Source organism: Pseudopodoces humilis, chromosome 8 (genome assembly GCF_049639895.1).
Source record: "Pseudopodoces humilis isolate 2021_Gansu_Grassland_sample_001 chromosome 8, ASM4963989v1, whole genome shotgun sequence".
NCBI classification, from domain to species: Eukaryota; Metazoa; Chordata; class Aves; order Passeriformes; family Paridae; genus Pseudopodoces; species Pseudopodoces humilis.
The window spans coordinates 7,980,985-7,995,522 of record NC_142207.1 but is presented as its reverse complement, the minus strand read 5'-3'; positions in this window follow the sequence as shown (position 1 = coordinate 7,995,522).

The window sequence follows — 14,538 nt, the reverse complement described above, 5'->3', positions numbered from 1 at the left end:
GGATAATGGATTGGAGCAGCACAACAGCCACAGAGAATACAAAGGGCTAGCTGAATATTGAAAGGAGACTGAAATTTACTGGCATCCCTGTACTTATGTGCCAAAGACAGAGACCACTGCAAAACTGATTGAAAGAGCAGCCTCCTCCTGCGAGCATAAAATTTGAATTTTTGCAGTGCCACCTTTTGCCTCCTTCATGGTTTGTATTTGCTAAAGTTTGCTTGTTCTCAAGGAGCACAGCTCCTCTATAAGCAGGTCAGATTTCAGAGCTTTCTGTGGAAGAGCAAGCTCTGGGAAAATGAATTTCTGAGCTGGGTTCAGAGATTACACCAGTTGTGATATTGTAGCAAATAGACATAAATGATCATAAAGTGTTGGTACTTGTATGTCCAGGAGATTATGTTGCAAGTCTTTTCTGTGTGGAGCAAATAACAGGAAAGCACAGGGTAGTTGAAACTCCCTACAAGATGATTTCTTTGACTGGAGATAACAGAAAATTTATGGTGAGGATGCACCTCATTATGAATGTGTTGTTATCATTGCTTTGTAAAGCAGCAGCAACACCTCTCTCTAAAGGCTGCCTTATCTCACCCTGACCTCTGAAGCTATAAAGATGAGTGTTGTGTCATTTAGTGCAGGAGATCTTTTATCTCTACAGCCAGCATCTTAGAGAAAAATCAGCTTCTTGTTGCTTGTATTCCTATGGAAAGTTTGTGTAAATCAGAAAGGAAACTGATCTCTGCAGTGTCTGCTGCTCATTCCCCCTATTTAGTGTAATTATTTTAGACAGAATATACTTGGATATGGCAAAATTCACAGCTTTTATCCAGTCTTTATTCATTGTCCACAACTTAAAAATATAATATTTTCCTTAAATGTAGCTTAAACTTATATTTACCAATGCAAAATATATGCTCTTGAGCTGACCTTACCTACAAACAAATATCTGTGGGATGTGTAAGTCTTTGTGTTTGTTAAGTAAATTAGAAATGAGCTGAACAGAATCTCCTGTATCAATTTGGGTGTACTCCTCTTTCCATATGGTCCATTAAGCTGAGTCCCTGGAGGTTCAGTCTTTAGGAGTGTCTGTTTTATCAGATACAATTTCCCCAGGAGTGACTTTTGCGCTGAAGGAAACATGGCGTGCATAAACAAGATGTTTATAAACTATATATATATTATATATATATTATAAACTCAAGCGAGCCTTGAGCAAGGTAATGCGCTTCACAAAATCACAAATGTGGGAAAATTGAATCCTGAAGGGTGCTTTCTTAAATCTGTGTTGGGCTGCCAGATGTGATTTGGGGGTCCTTAGTCAGAGTAGAGCTGGAGAGTTTGGGATTAGTGCTCAGGCTCTCTCTCTCTAGCAATGGAGGCACCGAGGCCATAACTTAGTACAGAAAACTGTGACTGTTCTCTGGTGAGCCCAGACCTTACCCTGCCTTGCAAACTTATCAAAATACTGTGAGAGATCCATTCTTTTTATATAACCATTATTTTTACATAACCGCCATTTATTTGGCTAATTACATTGAACCAAACCAAATGCAATTTCTTGCAAAATGTTTCTTTCTAGCCCAAATTCAGGAATTTAAAGAGCAGTTATCAGCTTCAGGTTCTTGGCTCTGGATTTTATTTTGAGGGTCTCCAAGTCTCTGCTGGTAAAATATGTCTTATGAAAATCAAATTCCTTTTATTTAATCTTTACCAAGGGGTCAGATTTTAGCACTAAACACTAAAAGTGCTTGTTTAGATGAGCACTTGGAAAATGCAGGCTATGACAGTTTGTCACTCCGAAAAAGGATTCTGGGTAAGGGGTAAATGTTTGCCAACATGAAGTTTCTTCAATAGAAGGTAAATTGTTTCAAAATCAGGAGAGACTACAACAGAGAAAAGTAACAATATCTGAGTATCCAGTGAGCCTGTGACCACAACTCATCTTTCCACAGGAGCCTGGATTCACAGTTTTAATATTTATAATTAAATGTGTGATGCAAATTAAAGAAATAGAAAATATTGCTGGAGGATAGATCATAATGTGAGGAAAATTTTAGCAGAATCAACTTTTTTTCACAACTTAGTGTTAAGTTTCCTGTTGCAAACACACGATTCTTGTTCAGCAGTAGAGGAACAGTAGACCAAAATTGACATAATTTGTCATAATTTTTCTACTGGGTGTCTTGATTGGTTTAATTTCATTTTGTAATATTACCAGGTTTTTCAATAAGCTTTATGGAACCATATTAAATAGTGCCTTTGGGGAAGTTAGAAGAGAAAATATTTTTGTGAGAGAAGATGTGTATGAAATATTCTCAAATAGAAATAATGATTTTTCTTCTTCCACTCTCTCAGTCTCTTTCCCTTGGCCTGACTGCTGCTTTATACTTCATATGATGAAACAAAATTATCTCTTCTTTTTTCTTTTTTATCCTTAATTCTTGAAAATAAGTATGTTTTGTGAAAAGAGAACTGAGGAACATCATGCAGAGAAATTGACTTTGGAAATTCAACGTATTACAACTGAGTTTTTCTATTTCTCTGAACTGCGTTTGCATGCTTTAAATGATTTACTGTTCATTAGTTCAGGTCAGAAAAAAACTTTTACTCTGTTACTGTGAACTGCAGAATTCAATAAAAGAAAAGAAAATGTTTCACTTGCAGAGATGCTGAAAGGACAATTATGGTTCTTCTGAGTTTACATTGGGATATGGCAGCAAGCTGCTTTCTTTTTAAATCCTTAGTACTTTAAGAGTGTGAGTCTCATAGAAACATAATGGACTTGCAGTCTGAAATCTCTCTAAATGGGAATTTCAAACATCCCACTGACTGTTTGTGCTAGGCAAAATTGTTCCTGTCTTTGTTGGACCAGACAGGGGATAATAGGAAATAAGCCTGACTGTTCCATTTCTGCTTGTCTTCTGCATCCTTTTCGTGGGGGCAAAAAGAGAATCCGAATTTCTTTCAGCTAATCCTGTAGTGATCCCTTTTAGACAAACAGTTGACTCCAGCAGGTCAATCCATCCCCAGAATAAAAGGAATTTATGTATATTCTTTCTTGAGCTCCTTTTAGCAAAGTAAATACTGCTCTGTGGTAATGTGGGGCCTTTTTCAGCTGGGGTGGCAAAACCAACACAGAAACAGTGGGGAGAACAACACCACACCTCTCCTGCCATAACAGCAGGGGACAGGCACCAGTTGATAAGGTTTGGGAGCACGGCAGCTGTCATGTGTCTGTTTTGCAAAATCCCCAGCAAGGAAACCCATTCCACATTGATTATTAGTCATGACTGCTTTTCCAATCTCAGCTAACTCCTCGGCAGACAGGAGCACTTTGAGGGCATCCTAATTTTTAATTAGGGCATTGGCTTCTGTTGCATTTTGTTATGACATAAGCACCTTGTTCCCTAAACCAGCAGTGCTTCTAGGCCAGCTCTCCAGCAGATAGAAGTGGACTCACGTTCCCCTTCTTCTCCTGAGTATTTGTGCTACTGTTTTTTATGCAATATTTCAGGCAAGTGCTCATGCTCCCAGGACAGCAGCTGCCAGCTTTATTAAGTAATTGGAGTGCAGGAGTCATGCTTACAGCTCAGCCTCTGCTGACGGGAATTCAGCAGGGAGAGCTGAACTTTATTCCAAAGTACAGCACAGCCCTTCTCCAGAGGGGCCAATGAATGTGAGAGAAATATATGAACAGGCAAGTCCCCCTGCAACAGCCATCACTTATTAATGTTTCAAAGATAAGAGCACTGCCTTAAGAGTCTGCCTTGAGTTTCTAAATGCAGATTTTGCAACTGCTTTGGTTATATTGGCTTCATTTCCTTATTTTACAGTTTCCTCGGTAATGTGAAGAAGAAAGTGGAGGGAATTCCTTTCATGCCAGTCACAATTATTTCCTCCAACTGTCTGGTATTTTTTTTCCTTCTTTCCCTCTTTTGCAGGCTTTTTTGTTTGATTGGGTTTTTTTTGTTTGTTTGTTTTTTTAATGCTGATGATTTTGAAATTAAATTGATATTTTAAAGCAAAATGTCATAGCACTACTTTGGAAAATATTAAAATTGTTCTGTTTATTCTGCTGTTCTTCCTCCATAGTTCATCATTTTACTTTCTCTTCCCAAATATTCTGCTCATCAAATCTAATACAGGTTTATTGAAAATTTTGTTGCCCTGAAACAGTGGCTTTTTTTTTTTTTCTTTTAAAGACTGTTGTTGGAAACCAGCTTCTGTTGAGCTCTACCACTAATAATAGTCTAATAATAATAATAATAATTATTATTATTATTATTATTATCAATAATAATAGTCTGATCAGAGGTGTGTGTATTAGTGAGTAGCATCTTTAAACCCTCTATGCCACTTGATCTCCAAACGTGTACAATTTTTTCATTATTCCATGGCCACTTGCTGTATTGTGATTAATCCTTTTTTGTCATACATCCATTTCATACACTTTGAAGACATGAGATATATACAGGGAAATGAAAATTCCTAGTACTGTAACTGGAATGAAACACCAGACAGAAACACACAAACAACACTAAATCAGAAGTTTGCTCAAGTAATTGCCTGTTCTCCACGTTCTCCATCATGCCAAGGTGACTGGTGAAGGAGGACATGGAACATCACAAAATTATTCTTTCTTGACTCACCCTGCCTGTCTGACAAGCAGACTCTCTCATTTTCAGAGCACAACAGCTGAGAACCACTCTGGGGCTGAAACTGCTTAGTGCTCTACAGCATCCTCATCCACTCCAGATCCTTTTTCCTCCTCAAGTTTGCAAAGTTCCAGAGAATTTTATCTGGTGCGTTGTCCTGGTGACGCTTCAGTGGTTGGCGAGGCAGAGCTGTCACAATGAGGGATTGCACAAACTTTGCAAACCGATTAATGTGCCCGGAACACTAAAAATATTAAACTATAGTCCTTGGTTAATCACAGAGCCAGGGCACAAAGGCAGAAACAAGACTAATGTGGTTCAAGCAGCCCCCACGGTGAGCAACGCTCCGATGTGCTCAGAGCGGTCCGTGACCAAGGTCACCACTCCCACCCACCCTTTATCCCCCAGCTGTTTGGGATATCAGCTTTCTCCTGACTCTAAAACCTTTCACATTGTAATGGTAACATAAAAACAAGCATCTCTGCAAGATGGATTTTCTCCTGTTGCTCACCTGACTTTGAAAATCATGTACTGACAATTGAATTTTTCGAAGCAAAAATGAATGATATACTTGTTCATGTTTGCATGACACATTTTTCCCTCGGGGAACTCATGTTCAACTCATCCATTATTTAAAATTCCTGCCAAAAATCAGTGGATCCTCCAGTACAGAAATACAGCTAGAGCATCTCTACATCTGCATAATAATGGCTTCTGATCATACCCTAAGCCTCATGAGGAGCCTCTTTGCTCAGGTGATTTCTAGTAGAGCTCATATAAGGAATATGTTGTCTTCCCATCAGTATTCTGGAATATCAGCTAGTATTGACATGTTATGAAATACTCAGTGGTAAAAGTACTAATTCTAGCTCAGGTTGGTGTGGTTGAGGAGCATGGCCTCACAGTTTTTAAGATGTGCCTTCACCTTTCTCCATCTCTGAACCCCCAGGCTGACAGAAGTTACACAGGTAAATTGGTTAAAGTTCCTGGGAATATCCATCTGAGTAAGAATTATCTTGCATGTGGAAAATCACTACAGCTGAAATATTAACTCTTGTTTATTAATGGTTCCTTTCCCATTCTGCTGAAGACTAAATGATCTTAGCTAAACTACCTCAGTTCAAGAAACTGTTTATGACACTTCTTCAACATTTAACCAAAATATTAATTGACTTATTTTTTTAGTTAGAAAAAAAGAGGCAGCAATGTAACCAAACTGCTATTTTGCTTGATTCTCTGTGATTTCCTACCATTATATTGAATTTGGGCTAAGTTATTTCCTAGATGTTCCACATCTTTACACTTTTTACAATTACTTTAAATGCCCTTTTAGTGTAAAGGAGTGCTTGTACTGTAGATTGATACCTACCAGGATGTGAAGTCTACAACAAAAAGGTGGAGCAATAGCAACACAAACTCATGGCAACCAGATGCCAGCCAAGCATGGAGTCAGGAAAAGGTGATATGGGGCAGTTCACAGCAGCTCAGCAAGGAACAGAAAATAAAAAAAAAAAAACCAAGGAGTTTTTCTAGACACTTCTGAACTCTTACAAAATGTGTGTGATCCCTGTGTTAGCTCACTTATGCACATCCTGCAGTCTCCAAGGTCTGTCTGAACTTTTTGATGAGAGTAAGGCAGGAGACTGTAATTGAATACATCTATTTCTCCTACACTGAGATTCTATCCCTGTAACACTCTCCTTAGCACCAAACAAATAAGACAATATTTCCCAAAGTCTGAGAAGAGTGTGAACTATGAAGTGTCAGAAATTCACGAAGGGCCACTGAAGAAGGATTCAGAAGTATTCAGATATGATGAAGCAGGAGGTTTATGTGGAAAATGAAGGGGAAAGAGGATAATAAAATGAAAAGAGTCTTGATATGTTTTACAGCCAAGAAGGATGATGCACCCTCATTAAGATAGTGTTTGGAATCTGTAATTGTTAGCTAGAAACAAAAAGGAGTAAAATCCTAATTGTGTTTGTGTTGATGAATATTTTCCTATATAACTTGGTGCAAAGAATATCAAAGGCTGCTATTTTCTTCCTGTAGGTAAAATATAATTTTAGTAAAGAAATGGAATAAAATTTTAGGTTCTCCATTTACAGTTTAAGATTACAAAATGTCAAAATATCAGATTATTAAGAATTCATTATTTTTATACCAGCTTTGTGAAGAAAGGACACAAAGACAGAGGGGTGTTCTAGGTGAGATACTTCAGCCTTTCCTTGCAATTTAAACTTAAGAGTTCTGCCTTTAAATTAGCCAGACACATTTCCTCCTGTCCTCTAAATGAGAAGATGTTGCTGCTCTCATTATCCTAATGCTGAAATGATAGAAAATGGTAAATTCACAAGTAGTTGCAGTAAATTATTGTCATTAATTTTCAAATGAAATAATATTGAATAGTAAATCTGTCAAACAAGAGAATACAGAAACATTCTCTTCTCCCTCCAGAAGCAGAGGCTGGATTTGGAAGGGTATAAGAAATTTCCTCATGAGGGAAAGCAGAGGGGCAGGCACTGACTCCTTTCTCTGTGGTGCCCAGGGACAGGACCTGAGGGAATGGTATGAAGCTGCCCTTAGTTCAGTAGAATGGAAGGTTTGAATTCAATTCTCAGAGTCCCTGAACCGTCACTTAAAAGCGCATCTCTGTAGGCATTTCCAACATGAACACCTTGCAGTCTTCCAAATACACTTGTATTTCTCATTCTGCTGCTGATCAATATGTATAGTTACACATGTAAGTGTCAGCCACTTGCAATTTATGCTTTAAAAATAATTCATGATAATTTACTTAATGGAGCTGTATGTTGAGTCAGCACTTCAACCTTCTGTTTAATCTGAAACCTCCATTGTCAGTCCAAGCTCATGTATACATATTTCACTGCCAATGAAAAGTATATTTGGAGCTGGATATTCCACTGATGTTAAGACCTGCTGATTTAATGTCAGCTGAGAGTCTAACTTGTGCATCATATTCTTCATTATTAAACTTTTTGGACTCAAAGACAGTTCTATGGGTGCATTTTAAAATGCATTTTTAGCAGGTGATTTGGAACCAACTGCAGTGGTTTTGCAGTTCACTGAATCACAGAATCCCAGAATAAGCTGGGTTGGAAGACACCCACAGGGATCATGGAGCTTAACTCCCAGCCCTGCACAGGACACCCCAAGAGTCCCACCATGTGCCCAAGGGTATTGTCCAAATGCTTCTTGAGCTCTGTGAGGCTGTAACCCTTTGTTCCCAGCCCTTTGTGCTCACCCATCCCATAATGTGTTTATCTTATGGACATTTAGACCAGAGGGGCACTATGAGAGACAACATTGAAAGATTTATTGAAATGCCAAAGGTTCCTCGAGTTTTGGCACGCTGTCCCACCACTCATCACTGGTGAGCCTGAATTTACCCTTTTGCCCCTTCCAAACCCCTGTAAAGCTCTGTGACAAGTGATGTTTGTTGGGCGTAATTAAAGTTCTTGACATTAAGGACATTTAAATTCTCTCCAGAGCAAATCAAAGTGGGTTTTCCATCTCCCTGTGGTGACATTCAAGCAGGCTCTCCCACTGTGATAACTCACCACGAGGTGACCAGCATTGCTCAGCCATGTGTGTGACTCAGGGCACCCGTACAAGGCATGGCACAAGGGCAGGGAGCTGTGTTTATTCACTGTATCCAGGGTCAGCAAAAGATGAGAGCAAGCCTAAAAAGAATCAGAGAATAGAGCATTAATTAAATCAGTGAACAGTACAGTGGTTATTCAGTAAAAATGAGGCTTTCATATAAACTGAGAATACTCTTTAAATTGGGATGGTTGACTACAGGAATTTTTAGGTTTTGATACCTTGGGCAGAAACTGCTCATAATGCCACTCCATGCTAAGATGCTCTTGTTCTTGCAGAACATAAGTGTTTTAAAACAACAAAGAATAGGTATGCTACTAATTGGTATGAAGAATTTATTTTTGTTTTTAATTTGAATTCTCTGACAGCCATTGGAGTGGATGAAGACTGTCTGTGACTATTTATTAATTTTTTTACACATACAGAATATCAATTTTCTCAATTTTTATTTGTATAAATAGGGTTTAATTTCAGGGGAGCTCCTGCAGATTTGCTCCATGCTAATACATAAAGTTTGTGACATTTGCCTGTGCAAAATTGCGAGTCTTTCCCAATTAGCTCCTCCTGCTAAATGATGTGGCCAATCAGCAAACTGCAAGCAGCTGGAATATAATTTTGAAGGCTGCATTATCAAATTATCAGCACATTAAAGTCATTATCAGTTCAGTTTAAAGTAATCTGCCAAAAAGACGTGCAGTTCTTTGGAGGAATGAAGAAGCATATTAAAACTGGCAAGCAAACCCATCAGCAAAACGGGTGATAATCAATCTTGAAGGAGTTTAACAAATGGCTACAACATTAAATGGATGCTGTCATGAGCTGTAAACTTCTTGGAGATGGCTGTAGAAGGATAAGAAAAAGAAAGTTTAAAGCACAATTATGATCTAAGAATATAAGAAAGAATCAGGCGACCAAGAAATATCTTTCATACATTTTACATTGGCCAGTCCTTTTATAAAGAATAACTCAGCGGAAAAATATTATTCAGAAATACAAAATATTGTGACCAATCTCTAAGATTTTTTGGGGAAAAGAAATAACTCTTAAGCTCTCTCAAGATAACTGTATTTTTATTTTCTATTCCAACTTATTAGTTCTCAGCATTTTTCACATATTGTAGTTTTCACCTTTGTAAATCTTTCGGGTGCTCCAAAACAGAGCACCGATCAGAGAAATGTGGTTTGACATTAAACTCCATAAAAACAAAAACAGCCAAAAACATTTCAGGTCACTGTTCAAACATTGTTCAGTGAAACAAGAAAGATGAGGCCAAGCCAACCTGAAACTGGCATGCTGCAATTCTGGGTTCCTGATGGTAGCAGGGAATGCTTCAGGGTTAAAAAATGAAACTTGCCAAGCTGGCGATGTAGAAACTTTATTTTAAATTGAAAACAAACAAACAAACAACAACAACAACAACAACAAAAAACCAAAAAAAGCAAAATAACCCAAACAACAAAACCCTCACAGTAGGACAGTGAGAAAATGCTGTGAGATTGCTAACCCATTAGAAAGGAATGACAGAAACAAAGCAAAGGGGATGGAAATCTTGCAAAAGTCCCCAGGCTGCAGCAAACCTCAGCTCTAGAGATTGTCATGTAGCAGGAGGAGCTGGAGCAAACCTCCATCTACACCAGCTGGATTTCTTGAGGATGCTCACTTTTGTGGTCATAGTCTTCATCTTTAGGTTTGGCAGGATGTCATAATGATTAATTGCCTTCTGACCTTAACATTTTGTATTTCTTAATTCCTTTTCATTCTGTGTGTTGAAACCTTCATTGCTTTAATTAAATTCAGCTTGGAAAGCCATTAATAAGAAAGACTGGGTAGATTCTAGCAATTTGTTTTTTGTAGATGGTCTCTGATTTATGCTTTTCTTACTATCATGCAACACCTCTGTTGTTCTAAATTCTTATTACTGTCATCTCACTATGGCTTTGTTATTATTTTAATTAGTATCAGGAGCAAGAAGTTAAAGATAAGAAAAAACTCCAGTCTAACTGATCAAGTGTTCCTCAAGCCCATGAGAAATACCCAACTCATGGGATGAAAAACAAGGTAAATAAATAATAAATAAAACATATAGCAATCAGAATTGAGCTGTTTTGAATCCCATATCTCACCTTAGCTCCAGTGAAGCCATTGGAGTTACTGAGTTAAGACTGTTGCAAACTTAATGATTAATATATAATGATTTTTTTTAAATATACAATGAGTTTTTTTGAGAAGTAGCAGTGTCTTCATCTTCCTTCATGTGTTACTTCTTTCACAAAAGAAATAGATGAGACCGTTAGACTTGAACATTTGTTTTAAAAAGATTTATCAGAAAAAAAACCCCAATAATTTTAATCACCTTTCCACCTGAGGTCAATATAGATAGGTTTAAATATTTAGTAAAAACCTTGTCCTTAATGAGATTTTTGCATATTAAAAATATATATAAATAAATATATATAAATCATTATATGTATTCAAAGTTCTTAAAATTTTATTGCAAACAAGGAATGAAAACTGAATGCAAACTGAAATACTTCAAAATGAAACAATTCAGATAGTTTCTATTTTTCTTTTTTTAATGTTTTCACCAAAAAAAAAATGTAGTATCCCTAAATAAATATTTTTCCCAATATCATTGATTAAAGGAAGAATACAGTCACAAAGATTGCTTTACACTTGTGCACATAAGAGTACAGAGAAATCCAGTTAGACTGACATTTTCCCACATTTTCAAACTTCTTTTAACATGTTTTATCTTCATGTAGTCAGGTGCTGTTGGGCATAAGAAACCCAAGAAAAATGGAAAATAGTTGGGTAGGGACAGATAAATCAGGATGTTTTTTTGGTTTTGTCCTAAATTTATTCATGTATACTTAAAAATAAACAAACAAACAAACAAAACCATAAAGAACAAGCAAGCCTGTGTTCTTTAAGCTGAAGAAAAGCTAAAGTTCTTCCCAGGTTTGTTTTGGACCAAAGCATGTTGCAGCGTAAAGATGCAGCAGGATCACAGCTCACTAAATGTTTCACCTTTTCCATGGACAGGGAACGTCACAGCTTAGAGATGGTGCAAAGACTGATTCTCGCTCAATACTGGTGAAGGTAGAGATGAAATGAGTCACTGCAGCCGTGGGATTCCTATCAGAAACCAAACCTGACAGCAGGAGCAGGAGGAAAAATTTTGGGAGTGAGCCCAGTTTGGAAGTGGACCAGGCAGAAGTTGAGGCTTTGGGAGAAATAAAGAATTCAGCAGAGGCTCAGGGGCACTTCCAGCAAAAGGAGAAGAGGCAGGGGCAGAGGGCAGCTGGGCAGAAGGAAAATGCTGCAGTGGCAGCAATTAACACCAATGTGAGTTGTCCAGAGGGTGTGTAGTAAATAGATTGTGGTGTCCTACTCATGTGGGTAACATTCCCTGTGTCTGTCTTTAAGAGGTTTATTTTTAAGGCACTGTCCCCTTGTATGGTGAATTATCAATGTTAATGAATATTGATCTTGTCTGAATTGCCCAGGGAGAGCAATGCTGCTCTGGAGTAGCTTCTGCTTTGCTTAGCAGTCTTAGGAAAAGATCTGTCATGGGCAATAATGAACATTGCAGGGGAAGCAAAAAGGAGCAGGTGCCTAAAAAGCACAGAATGCATGCTTGATCAGAAATGGACAATTTAAGTAGAAAACAAGCAGATAAACTCAAATTCATGGGATAGCTGATAAAATATAAGCAAACCCTCTATGTTTTCTTAACAGAGGAATTTTCCTTTTTTTTCTGTGAGAACAGGTTGAATTTTGTTTTAAAGCAATGATCATTTTATTACAGACTTTCCAGAAAAGTTCTCTAAGTTCCTATAAAGCAGCAGCCAACCGTGATGCACAATTGCACCGGTGTGAAATATTGAATTGCATCTGTCTCTCAGAAGCTGCAAACATTGACATTTTCTTGCCTTCCAGTTATAATTAAAGGACAAAGTGACATGTGGTATGGCACTGATCTAGTAGCTGGAAAGTCCTGCTCTGAGGAAAACTCCAAGGGTCTCTTTATTGCTGCAGATGAAGAGCACTCTGCGCAGAAGTAGGAACAACTTGATCTTTTCACTTAGCTATGATTCTTCCAATTGTCTTCCCATGATTTGCAATTTGTGGATGATCACCCTAACACTCCTGATTTCCTGCAAGTGTCTTATCAGCACTTTCTGAAAATCAAGCATTTAACTGAAGTTTCAATTTTCATCACTTTCAGAAAATTCATCTCTTATTGCATCTGTCAGATATGCTTGTGTGTGAATACAAATAGTTTGTGTACTACATACACATTACATTTTGTACTGCCATTCTGTACATTTGCTGAGGACTATGCAAATCTCTTAGCTCTTATTTTATATACATAACTTCCTCTAGCTCAACTCATAAAATCATGCCATGGATGAATTACTTTATTTCATCTGAGTAACTGAAGGGACTATTTATTACTGTATTAAGGCATATTACCCAGACCAAAACAGTGAAGAGGTATTCACTTTCTAACCTTCTAAATATTTTCACAATGTTACCTTTCCCATCCTAAGTAATTGAAATTACTTAGAGCAGAACATGTTTCTTTGTGAGTTCAGTATTTCTGAGCTAACCTTGAATTCTGCAGAAGAATTCAAATATACCAGCAACATCATGCTGGGTCATAATATTCAAATGTTAGAGGGAAGAAAAAAGGTGGAAAGCTAGTAAGTAAGATAAAATATTTTTAGACTGTCCAGAGATTTGCAAATGACCTCAGAATAAATGAATATTTGTCCAAAGGAGTGCTCATTCAGTATGGAACAGAAACTGTTCTGCTTCTTAGCTCTGTCTCGCCATAAAACCGGGAATGTTCTACAGGCACAGAAAATCCCAGATGTCAAAATTCTTTGTAGACACATTCAGTGTGTGCAGTTTGGAGTTGCCAGTAGCTGCTTACATTTCTCTAATGCACAGAAGCTCCCTAGGAAGCCAGATTTCTGTGACTTGCTTTTGTAACCTCTTTGGCTGTGCTTCGAGGTGATTTCTTTCACCATGTGGTGTCTCAAACCTGTGTTCTCTAGAATTTTATGCAAAATTCCATTTTGCATAAATTGAACCATTTTAATAGTGTTCCTAGGAAGGTTTTCAGCAAAGACAGGAACAGCAGTACATGTGTTGGCACTCAAGAAATCACCAGAGGAAAAATCTAAAAGGTAACAATGGCTGAAAACCTAAGGCTACAATCAGTTCTCCACACGTGCCCTACTGCTGATGATGCCAGGGGGATTTTTGTGTGCATCATGTAGAGAATACACCTCACAGAGCTCCTGTCTAAAAGTCAAGGTTTATTGATATGGAATAATTAAATGAATGCAAGAGGGAAATAGCTGATTAGTGATATGAAACTAGAAATCACGGTCTGGCTCAGGAAAGAGTATGGATGGGTGTGAGCCGCTCCTGCTGAAGGCAGGGAGTTCAGAACTTTCAATGGAATTTCACTGGGAGGAGAATAAATTAATACTCCCAGTTTCCTCTGTCTAAATAAGTGCTATTATGAGAATATTTGTCTTTGAGGAAATGATACCTAAGTTGTTTTCCCTTGATAGAAAACTGTTCTATCAGAACACGGTTGTGTCTAGAAGGAAATGCTTCTAAATCCAAGTACCAGTCACAAGGATTTAATTTACTATATTTATATTTCTATCTATTTCTATTTATTTCTATTATATCTATATTATATCAGTGTGCTCTCAGCTCAAGGAGCAGCTGCCAATTTGATTCTCAGCCCTTGCACTCAGCATGTGTGGACGTGTGTACTTGGGTAGGTGTGTGCAGAGGGGGTGTGTGTGGTCTGAACATGCCAGCTCCAGTTCTCACTGGTCCCAGCACTGCTGGAAGACAAAAACCACCTTGGTTCTGGTGTAAATCTCATGAAGATTCTTGCAGGGTTCCCAGAGGTGCAGTGGCTCACTCAGCTCAGTGCCACAGAAGCACACACCTGTGTGCACACTGCCATGCACATTCCTGCTGATGCCACCGGCAAAGCTCTGCTCCCACACCTGTTTGCATTCCTCCCACCTCACAAGTACAATTTTTTGGGATGATCAGAATATTTGCTCCTTCCTCTAGGGCCTGTTTTCCCCCCAGTTTTAATTCTAAATACAAGTGAGCCACCAGTGTGGCTGTCCTTGGCATTGAGTAAAGAACAGGGAGCAGCTGCAGTGGCAGGGCCCTGCAGTTCCCATGGGCAGGGCAGTGGCAGCGTAAGGTTCAAAAA